Source organism: Aedes aegypti, chromosome 3 (assembly GCF_002204515.2).
Source record: "Aedes aegypti strain LVP_AGWG chromosome 3, AaegL5.0 Primary Assembly, whole genome shotgun sequence".
NCBI lineage: Eukaryota > Metazoa > Arthropoda > Insecta > Diptera > Culicidae > Aedes > Aedes aegypti.
This window is the reverse complement of record NC_035109.1, coordinates 232,431,694-232,443,308: the sequence shown is the minus strand read 5'-3', so window position 1 is coordinate 232,443,308 and position 11,615 is coordinate 232,431,694. Positions and strand designations below refer to the sequence as shown.

The window sequence follows — 11,615 nt, the reverse complement described above, 5'->3', positions numbered from 1 at the left end:
AGTCGTCGCGTGGTTTGCCACCGTCAGAACCACCACGCTGCTGTTGTGAATGAAAAGCGAGGTTTTTCAACAGTGTTGTACAAAATACAACAGCGCGACGACTGAAGTGTTAATAATAACATGTGTTTTCAAAATTTGAAAATATAAATGAACCTTTCTCTTTCATGATTTAAAATTTAAAGTTGAAATATTGTTGTTCCTGGATTTATCATTATGTCTTGTATCTGCAGCAACGTAATTTTCATTTTAGATGGAAACCAAAATAGAGCTGGGAGTTATCGCGGTGGGTAATATCCGGCTACCAATTCTTGAAAATAGCAAAATTTTATAGCAAACGTCCTTCCGAACCCCTGGAAAATGACACATCCAACGCATGTCAGTTTCTGCCCTCTCAGCGATGCTTTTCCCTCAACAACCCACAATTTTCTACCCCTTGTGTCCTTTCTCGCCATCCGAGCAAAATGTTTTTCTTTATGATTCTGAGAGAATCACGTTCTCTCATAAACATAAGAATCCTTGCTCTCTCGCTCGCCGCTGATTCGCGATTTGTTTGAAAACAACAATGATGCGACCGAAAGCCGTCGTCGTCCCCGAGCAACGATTCCGGCAACCGACGACGGGTGTCTCTGGTCAGGATAGTCCCGTTGTCGTCAGGGAATCCTTCGCCAGTCAGTCGTAGAGTGTCCTTCGCAAGGGATAGTTCACGCGCGCGCGTTCTTTCCTTCTCTCTGTACATCATTAAAAATTGTGCACCACAAAGCCAAACATCACACATCAGCTTGGTATCTCGCATATCGTGTGTGCCGTACTGTTTGTTACCTTATATTGGTGTGGCACACATCTGCACGAGTGTCCCGACCGCCGGGTGTTCCGAGACAGACATAAAGAGACGACCACCCGAGACAGAATTCCGTGTGAGCCGAAAAGTGGGTGGAAGTCGGAGTGTTTCTTTTTCTGCGCTATATGCTCTGGAATTTCCTTTCCGTCGTGTCCTGGGAGCCTCTTTGGAATTTCCCGAATTTGAGGAATACGGAATCTATCGCTTTTTGGACTTCTTATCTAGCAGCTAGCCAACATCGTCGCCGAATCCCGGAAGGGTTGACAGTGACCTTTGCGGGACAGCCAGTGAAATTAGTGCACACCTTCGTCCCTTCCGCTGATTGGTAGATATCTAGTCGGTTTCGTGCAAAATTTTCGCGTCCCGTTCGGTTGATCAATGTGTGTGGAAGTATGTGATGCTTTGTTTGAAGGTTAGACGAAACGGGAGTAGTGTGGGAAGATTGTTGCGAGCTTACCAACCTCTGCCAGCCGCCTGTTCGACAAGTTCACGTTGAGAGACGGGTGTGGAGACTCCCCTGGGAGTCTTGTAGTCGCGTGAAACGAAAGCACTGTCTGCTGAAGATAGTCAAGTGAAGAGGAAAATTCTCTTATTCATCGATAGCCCCGGATGTAGGCAACTTTCTTGTTCCTTACCACTCCCCTTCCCCCTCCTCTACAGAGAGAGCAGACAAGGAAAACTTCGGAAAGTGATTGAAAAGTGAAAAATTGGAAGAAGCAAAAAAATCAAATACTTGGAAATGGAGCAAACCAAATAAGATTAACGGAAGAAATATTCAGAAGAAAGAAATTTCCGGCCTAGGCAGAGTGAGTCCCGTGGATTGAAGAAGTCGCTTCCGTGGACGGAAGGTGGTGAAAGTTGTGTTTCTGAATTTTCGCCAAGTGGATATTGCAAAGCAGTCATGAAAGTGTGTGCGTCTTGGGAAGTTTCTTCTCTGCTTTGAGAGTGTTGTTGTTCGGTGGAAAATCGAGTCCGTCGTCGCCTATAATGCCGACACGGTTTTTTGGAGAAATCACCGAAAAGGCGAATTGAATAACACTGCCTGGCAAGTTGAAAGGAAAGTGAAGGTTTTTTTTCTGCATTGAACGACAGCCTGTGGTTGATGGAAAAGTCAATAGAAAGAGGAGATGCAGTGGCAGAATTTTGAATTGGACAAGGCAGTCAGTGTCTGGAGATAAGAGACCAACCGGTCAGGCGGAAAACTAAAAGTGAGTGGATTTTTTTCTTTCATATTTGGGATATGAACGTGGGTTTTTACTAAGCTTGCGAGTGTATCCAGGGTCTTTTACGGTTCACGACGATGATTCCGATTTCCGGTTGAGAAATAAAAGGTCGCCAAATGGACATGCTTTGTAGGATGGTATATTATGCAGACTCGGCCGGTTTTTGATATGTTCAAAGTAGGTTGACTTTGGTTTAGCATAAAGTAGAACTTGTTATTTAAAAAACAGACGCATTGTATGGGCCAATTCACAAGTATCATAATGCTGAAGAGGGTGGGTGGTTATCTTTACAAAAAGAAGCATATTTTTACAAAAAACGTAACGAGGGGTAGGTGAGTATCAAAATGGTGAAATTTAGCGTTATGAAAGTTGTTAATCAGCTCTATCATATTGTATGTAGAACCATTGTTTACAAAGAAAAATTACCTAGTATACTGTATATGCTGTGACAATCATACCATCAGCTCTGTAAACGTTTCGATTGATTGAAGTGAGAAAAGTGTAATTTATTGTTTTTGATACAATTCGTAATATAATTCCTAAAGACGTGATATTATCTGCTTCTAAGCTTAATGTGCTAAGAGCATTACAGCAGTTATCAACTGAGAGCTTTGAATATTTGACTAGTGTTACATTTCTGATGCATTTTTTTTAAAGATTGTCTCCAGCTGTTATGTTCATAAAACACTTACGTCACAATAGACTTCTTGGAGTACAAAACAAATATTCATAGGTTCGCAATGGATTTAACGATAAATCCTCCAAAAATATGTTATGCAACTCAAACGGTTTCTGCCAAGGATATTGGCACAAAGAAATATTGTCAATGAATTGGTTTTCACATATTTCTCCAGGAATTCCTTCCGGCCGACTTTGTATTCCGTTTGGTATTTTTTCAGAGATTCTTCATAGAGTTTCTCCAATAACCACTCCAGGAATTATTCTTTGAACCGTTTCTGCACATACATCGAATTCATTCAGCGAATTCTCGACAAAACTAGAAGGTATTTTTTTGGGAGATGGATTCTTCCAGAAATGCACCCATGAATGTCGCCAAGATTTTTTCTTAAAACTGCTACAAAAATTATTCTATTAACAGACACAAGCAAAGAACATACAACGAAGTTTATAGGGATTTATTTATGTATTCGTCTGGTACTGGCACCCTTACACATTGAAAACGTTCTTCAAGAAGGAACTTGAACTCGTTCAACCCTTGAATTCCTATTTATCAACAACATGTTGTGTGGAATTACTTTTACAATCATATTTTTATATTTCTTGTTGAATTCTAGATCTTTCTCAAGTAGTTTTTAACAAAATTTATTTAGAACTAGTGGTCCCGGCAAACTTCGTCTTGCCATCAAGTAGGCTGTTGGAAAACGATTTGAATCACCCCATACAAAATAACAGTTCCGTTAATGTCCGTTTTTTTCGACTTTTCTGGTAAATATCCTTGTATTTTGATACACACAAACACGTCGGATCCCTTAAAGAATAAAATGGAGAAAGAATCATCCAAATCCGTAGACTCGTTTGTAAGTTATTTCATGACATACAAACACCATTCCATTTTTATTTATATAGATGTGCATCCGACAGATCCTTTGGTATTGTGCTATGATATACTCTTTATACTCTTACAAAGATTCCTCTAAATTGCCTTTTGACCTCAAATCATAGGCAGGGCTGGTAGCGAGTCATTTGTTTGTGACTTGTTCACTATTTTCAGCCTGGTCACTAAAAATCACTATTTGCAACAAAAAATCCCTAGAGTCCCTTTTTTCAGCAAAATGGTCTCTAAAGTCACTATTTTGTTTATGATAAAGATAAAAATCAGAAAGAGTTTTGCAAATAAAACGTTTCAAGAAATTCTTGTTGAGTTTTTTGATGGATTGCATAAAACTTTGTTCGGTTTCTAGGAGAAATTTGTGTGAAAATTCTGATTCGAGGGAGCAAAAACAAATTTTGTCTGCAGATATTGAATCTATTACTTATAGGATCTCTAAAGCGGAAATCAAGAAGGGATCTCCGACTTACCCCTTGTAGAAAATGTCCCGTGAATTTTGGGGAAACTAATTCTTTATAAAGTACCATCAGTGCACCAGATTCCGAGCATATAAGGGAAGTTATGTGTTCAAATGTTTATTATAAAATAACTATGGTATCGATCAATACTATTTTTATGTCACAATGTAGCTCTAAGTATAGATAATCAGCAGCAAAATAAAACGAATTTGGAAAACTTGCATGAAAAAATATTTAATTGCATTTGTTACTGCATCTAAATGTTCCTATTTCCGCTCACGGTAAACACATTTCGTGACAAACTTACAAAAAATGCATTATTTCGAATTTCGCTATTAATCCTGATATTGATATATGGTCAAACCATAGCTACTACTGCAATGACTCTATGACGCTACCCCCGAACGCCATTACCCAGAATGGGTCATTACCCCTTACGCCATCACCCCGGATGCATAACATTTTGAGACTTATTCTAGTTTGAGAGTGGGAAGATAATTTTACGATTTCTGGCTCAACAGTGTATTTTTCAAGCATTAGAAGCAACTAGGTTTTCATAATTTTTACATTCTAAATTTTGTTTGGATTTGTCCTCTAATTTTGGTGAGATTCACATAGCCACGTTGCAATGCTCTGAAGAACAGCTTATTTCGAAAAGACGGGTGAATTTATTATGAGAAGGAAAGTTATAATATGCACAAAATTAGGATGTAGTATAATATCTTATTGGACGTAGTTACATACTTCCTTTACTCATTTTTGTAGGTGTCGGGCTACTAGCATTAAGATATTTTTAAAGATTTTGTTTCGTAAATGATTGTAATGGAAGATCACCCTGAGAAAGTCGCAGCAGAGTGAAAGCAGGGTGAAAGTCGCAGAGCAAGTCTTGTTCTATGGAACCCGCTTAAAGACCAACCTGATAGACAACGGTTCCGCTATAGCAAGGAAATGTTAATACACTTGTACATGTTAGAAAAACCGCGGCCTCCAATTGCCGCTACAGTAAAAACTTTCGTTGGTTATTGGGATCAATAATTTGAATTTCGATGAGATAATCACACAAAAAATGTTTTGTTTCAAGAACCTGCACCTAAGCCGAAGTTTTGTCCAGAAGGCCAAAACTAAGGCTGGGCTTCGAACGTTCAAGGAAAAAACGGCCCCTAATAGCGGCGATAAGCAGAACAAGTCCGCCAAAACCCGTGCCGGGAAGTTGTACCTCAACATGCTGACGAAAGTTGAATGCTGCATCATGGACGACGAAACCTTTCGTTACCCAGGACACGATGAACGGACAGGTGTACATGAAAGAGTGCCTCCAGAAGCGGCTGCTTCCTCTCCTGAAGGCCCACAACGTCCCAACAATCTACTGGCCGGATTTGGCCTCATGCCACTACTCCAAGTACGTGCTGAAGTGGTATGCGGACAATAAGGTCAATTTCGTGCCGAAAATGTTCAACCCTCCCAACACTCCGGAGCTCCGCCCCATCGAGAAGTACTGGGCGATTATGAAGCAGCGCCTTCTTAAACGACCTAAGGTAGTGAAGACAGTCGAGGAACTGAAGAAAGTATGGGTTTACATGCAAAATACGGTTGATTCACAGGATGTGCAGAATCTTATGGCCGTGGTTAATGCCAAGGTGCGGGCATTTGCGTATTGGTTGTAAATAAAATACGAGTAAAATGGTAAAATAAATTTTAATAGTTATTTTTGAATCCCTGAATATTTGAAGGCAATCGGATGAAAACTTGAATTTTGCGAATCAATTTTGTGTGTGGCAATTTCATCGTGAACACCCTTTAAGACTGAAGAAGGGCAGCCGATTATCTCGGAGAAACTCAAGGTCACCTGCACCATGGCTCCGGATAGCACAGGAAGGGCACAATACTGTAGAGGGCGCCCTGGTACTCCACAGGCTCCGTTAGAGGTTAGGTTTTATTCAGACCCCCTCTAACCATTCATTCTTAGGCTCGGTAAGCTTAGAGCCGCATGAATTAGGGGTCACCTGTGAGGTGCACTTTTACCACCGGAGTGTTAATTCTTACCAATTGAAACAACCGCTATCGACACTACGCAGCTATCTAGGCTGATCGGTAAAAGGAAGTTAACATTGATGACGTACCCAAACAGTCCCTATAGTAATAGAAAGATATCGAGATATGGAGAGTGAAAATATATGCAGAATGAAGGAACCAAAAAAATCATCGACATAGGGAGAGATATCGAGATGTAGAACATTGTAATGTAGAGTCTCGACTGTTTATTGAAATTTTCGCAATCAAACTAAAAGTGGACAGAAACCAGTACAAAAATAATTCGAGGTATTCTTCATATGCGGCATACCAGATACCAGTGAAAGCGTAAGAAGGGAAAGATTACTCCTTAACATTCCTAATTTCTAACAATAAAATTTTATTTTTTCAAATATAACATCAGGAATAGTATTCGGATAAATAGACTTTTCCCTTCTATTTTATCAATCGATAAACATCAGACACTCCACAGCAGGATGTCAATCTAACCGTGCATTCTATCCCAATATATTGGTGTGTCTTACCCAAATATCTTAATTCGTCCCACCAGAAATGTTTTGGTTTATTCTGTCCGTTCATGTGGCATTTTGAACAAGTACTGTTTTAGAATGCCAGGTCAACCACGGATCGAAGAAAGTGCTGTGTTGACACATAATAGTGTTTTGGGTTAAGTATTTATGAACTTTTATCATATTCCTGTCTATTTTATTCAAATATTCTTCAAGAAAACCTAACCACACATAATTAATTGTTTACTGATCTTGAAATTTCTCATATTCCTCAACAATCTTAATTTTGTCTAAACGTGTTGTCAGAAGTCGTTAGTATTCACAAATAACCATTGATAGCTTTAGAATTTTCCTCATACTGTCTGGTTTCAATTTTTATCATTTCCCGAAGGTACTCCGAAAAATTTCTGAATTTTCCAAATTAACCAAGTAAACGTAGTAATATAGAAGGAATTCTTCGAGCCGTGTCGCCAGTATTATATCAAAAAATTGTTATATAACTTAAAGAAAGCTGTCTTTAGTATTCTCTACAGGAAACTTTAATGGATTTTGGAAGCTAACTGTAAAAATAAGAGAGTAAAGCAGTATTTTACTTTCATTAAAACCGTTGAAATTATTACAAAGCGTAGCTCTAAGTGGAGTTTCTAAAAAAAGTAAGTAAACCTCGAAAAATCTGCACAAGATTCATGGAAGATATTTGTGTATAAATCATTGACAATATTTGTACAGAATTGTGGAGCAAACTTAGGTTAATTTTCCATAGGTATTTTTGAGAAAAATCCCATTGGGAGAATCCGTCACTCATCATTTGTTCAGACATATTCTCAATTTTATTTAGTCACAAAAGTCTTCAGCTATCTTCAATTGGTAAGAAATATAGAAATCCGAGCATTAGTAGTCCTATTCCTACTGTTCTATTTTACTTGTTGTTCTATTTTCATATAGATAATCATTTAATGGCAATGTTAAACATTTGCACCTATTCACTCAAGTTCTTAAACAGTATTGAGATTTCTGGCAGTCATCCAACAGCATCATTTTGATTGATATTTTTTTCAATCATAAGCTTTTACCAATAATTTAGAAATTATTTAATACTTCTTCTTTATCGCAGTCCCAATTTCCCAAAATATTCTGCTATAAATCACCAGTGAGATGTATCTCAGAGCTTCGTAATATTTATTCCTGAAGGTATATCCCAAACAACGAAACAGGGATCAAACTTGCAATTAGTTGGGTAAACCTTAAATAAATTTCTGTAAACACTCTGGAAGAATTGCTTGAAGTATTTCAGGACAATTTTGCCAAAAAGCAATTGTTTGCAGAATTATATTGTTCATCAGAGTTATAAAAGAGAAGGCAAACGAATTGGCACGCAAGCTGAGACAGAATTCGTTTATAGCAAGTGACGGATGGCTCTACAAATCTTTGTTTAAAGGCATGATCTTTCGTACAAAGAAGCCAGCCGTAAGAGTGGAGCTGTAAATTCATATGAAGCGGATTGTTTCAAAACTACAACCTTACTTACGCTACTTGAAAAGTATAGTAACAAAAACATTTTTAACATGTATTGAACAGGTCTATTTTTCAAATGAATGCCGAACAAAATATTGTTTTTTATATGACAAATGTCATGGTGGCAACAATTCTGAAGAGTGCATTACTGTTGCTGTTGCTACGAACATGGATAGATCAGAAAAACTGATACTGCTCTTAATATGCAAGAGCGCTAAGCCCACATGCTTCAAACATGTTAAAAATCTCCCTGTGACTTTCAGAAATAACTCGAAATCTTGGATGATGAGTTCATTATTTTAGGAGTGGGCATTAGCATTGGACTCAAAAATGAGATTTGAAAATCGTGAGATTTTGTTTGTCGACAATTGTTTAAGTCACCCAAAAATGCAAACGAAATTGAGAAACAATAAATTACACTTTTTTCCTCCTAATATGAACTCGGTACTCCAAACCCTCGATCAGTGTTGATAGACTCACACTCAAAATCTCAATCAATACGCTCTCCCGTGAGAGCCAACTCATTAGAGATCTGCTTCGCAAATCTCACGCGTAAGATTTTGATGCAAAATCAACTCAATCAACTCAAACCGTAAAAAATGATTCAGCCGCAAAACCCGGCAAAAACTTGTGAGACCCGAATGTTGTTGTTTACGTTAGAAAGGATTACTATAATTTTACCAGACTAACAAGAAATTATTGCCGTGTGTGAGTAAACTGTGGAAATACGAGACAATGAGTTAAAAAGGTGAGCCAACTCATCCAAGATTTTTTGACTGCTGAGTTGGGGATCGTTCAAATATTACGTAACGCAACAGGGGGAGGGAGGGGGTCCATACAAAAAATTAAAATTTACCATACAAAAGCTGTAGCGTGGGGGAGGGAGGGGGTCTAAAACTGACAATTTTTGCGTAATATTTGAATGAACCCTTGCATGATTGACAACTCACGCATGAAAAATCTCAAGCGTGAGTTGTGAGAAATTGAGTTTTTCACAACACTGCCCTCGATCTTGGCATAATCAAATGCCTCAAGGTGCATTACAACAATAAAATACTAAAAAAAACTTGATATCATGGAAGAACAAGATGATTATCAGGTTAATTTATTGCAGTCCATCAATATGCTTAGCGATGTATGGCACAACAATGTGAAGCAGTCTACTATAGTCAATTGCTTTGTCAAAACTGGTTTCACAAAGCTCTCTATGATTAGACGAGAATGATCTCAATGACGAAAATATAGATGGTCACAGCAGCTTTAAAAAACTTTTGGAACCTGGATTCTAATCTTTTGATGGTATGCTAATTTCATAAGTAAAGAAACATTCAAGTTAAACTTAAAATATTATATTCACAGACTACATATATGTTCAAGTGAACTATTGTTAGATGTTGACATATTTCAAATAGTTCGTGGAGAATCATCAACAAGTTTCACAAGCAGCTCAGGGAGGAGCGACAATGAGTTAACCACTGATGCCGACTTATCAAAAGCTTTCGAAGTTATTTATTCAGGACTTATGACCACGGCTGGCATTGAAAAAACAGTTTCAAAAGTTTTTTGATTTAAAAAAAACTGATAGAAATGAATGAGTGAAACTAATTGGTAGATGATATCCATTATACATTATTGATATTATTTTTGTAACAACGAACTTAACTCTGAGTGAAATACAATGCAATTGAACAATGATAATAGAATTTCTACTTCTCAATAACGACACATTTTATAGAGACATCTCCCTTTAACGACGGTCCCCTGCGATGTCGTTATATCAAGCTTCGACTGTACATCTTTTCACTTCGCGGGTACGTCGTTGTGACATGTTACAAGTGTTCCAAGCTAAACAAATTTCTCAATAACTTCAAACACATCCCCATCAAGAACTACCTTAGCACTTACCCAATAAAGCCTACCCCTATCTCTACCTGCAACCATGTATCTATTTAGGTAATTAATGGTCAGACCTATCCTCGCTGTGTGAGCATGTGATGATAGTGACGTTTCTCCTAGATCCCCTAATAACACCCTCGAGTGCAATGTTGACCAGTAGATTTAAAGTGCATCTCTCTGATTCAATCCATTTAACGTCACAAACGAGGTTGACACCTTGTATGCAATCCAAACACTTGATGTCGAACCGTCCGGCATAGGACGTGTCAGCCTAATTAGTTTCGCCGGAAAACCATGTTCAGGCATTACCTGCCACAGCCAATTTCTTTTCACTGAATCGTACATCGCCTCGAACTCAATAAACATATGGGAAGTCTGCCAGTTATACTCCCGGAATTTATCTAGGATCATTCGCAAGGTAAACATCTGATTCGTTGTCAAGTAGCCCTCACGAAAACCAGCTTGGTATTCGTCGACGAAAGACTTCTCGAACGGTCTCAGTTCATAAAACAGGATGCACGATAGTATTTATTCTCTCTGTAACTGTCACACTCCAGTCTGTGCCATTCACTGCTTGGTCGTTGTCAAATTTGTCTGATTTTAAGAGGTAATCTCCAAAACCGGCAATAATTTTGAAGTTGCTCGAATTTCAGTTGAAAATAGCGTGATAGACGTTCGATTGCTGAATGCATTGCCGTTTTCAAAAATATTATATCACGTCTAATTTCTGAGACATTGGTTTTTGAAAATACAGAATCTGGCGATTTCATTCAACTTGCATGTAAGTTTATCAGCTTATATGGCAACTTGTTTGCTTAATTTGCAATAAAACTTAATATATTAAACAATGCTTATCAACAATGTTTATAATGCTTTCGATGCTCAGAAGTTATGTTTTGATGATTTAGAAAAGTATAGTATTTTGCTAGATAAGAGAACTGACTATGAGCCTGTTGAAATATCGATTAAACCGATAAGATAAATGAAAGTTGAAGTCCTTATTTGCATGTTTGGTGGATAAGATCAATAAAAAGTTTAGTGAATCATAGTTTAAATTTAATGTAAACATCAATAAAACAGGTGTTTTATACAACTTTGGCGACCTGTATCATAATGTTTGACGTCATGGAACATTTCTGAAAATAGAATTAAATTCAGCTACCCCAAATCTACTAGAGACACTTATGTCGAATTCGTTTTTGTTCAGTTCCAACCTAGGTTCGCACTAGTTCCAACCTAACTGCTGTCAAAACGTTTTTTTATTCGCTCAGGTTGGACCTAGTTTCGCACTAGTTCCAACCCCAAAACCGATAGGTTCGCACTGTGATAAATCACAGTTTCATAACTGGGTTCACCAATACAACTTCATACGAGTTGTCAAAATTGTAACAACAAGAACTGTTCTTCAGTACAAACCAACAAAATAAAACATCCAAAATGCAAAATTATGTGCTTGCGGTTACGCTCGCTGCTTCCGAGGTCAAATTATTTGAATCAGAATCTGAATCAAATTTTAACTCGAAACTCCTGCCAGTGAGGTGCAGATTTGGTTTTATCAGTTATTTCGAAAAAAAG

At 37.9% G+C, this 11,615-nt stretch overlaps 1 protein-coding gene across 1 annotated transcript in view; it reads left to right on the top strand.

Annotated features, from left to right (window-relative positions):
* The first annotated feature begins 677 nt into the window (after positions 1-677).
* LOC5567948 overlaps positions 678-11,615 on the top strand; it is a 450,669-nt gene continuing 439,731 nt past the window's right edge. The window contains exon 1 of the mRNA XM_021851321.1: positions 678-2,046. The gene's annotated coding sequence lies outside the window, so the exon portion shown is untranslated. The remainder of the gene's footprint in view (positions 2,047-11,615) is intronic.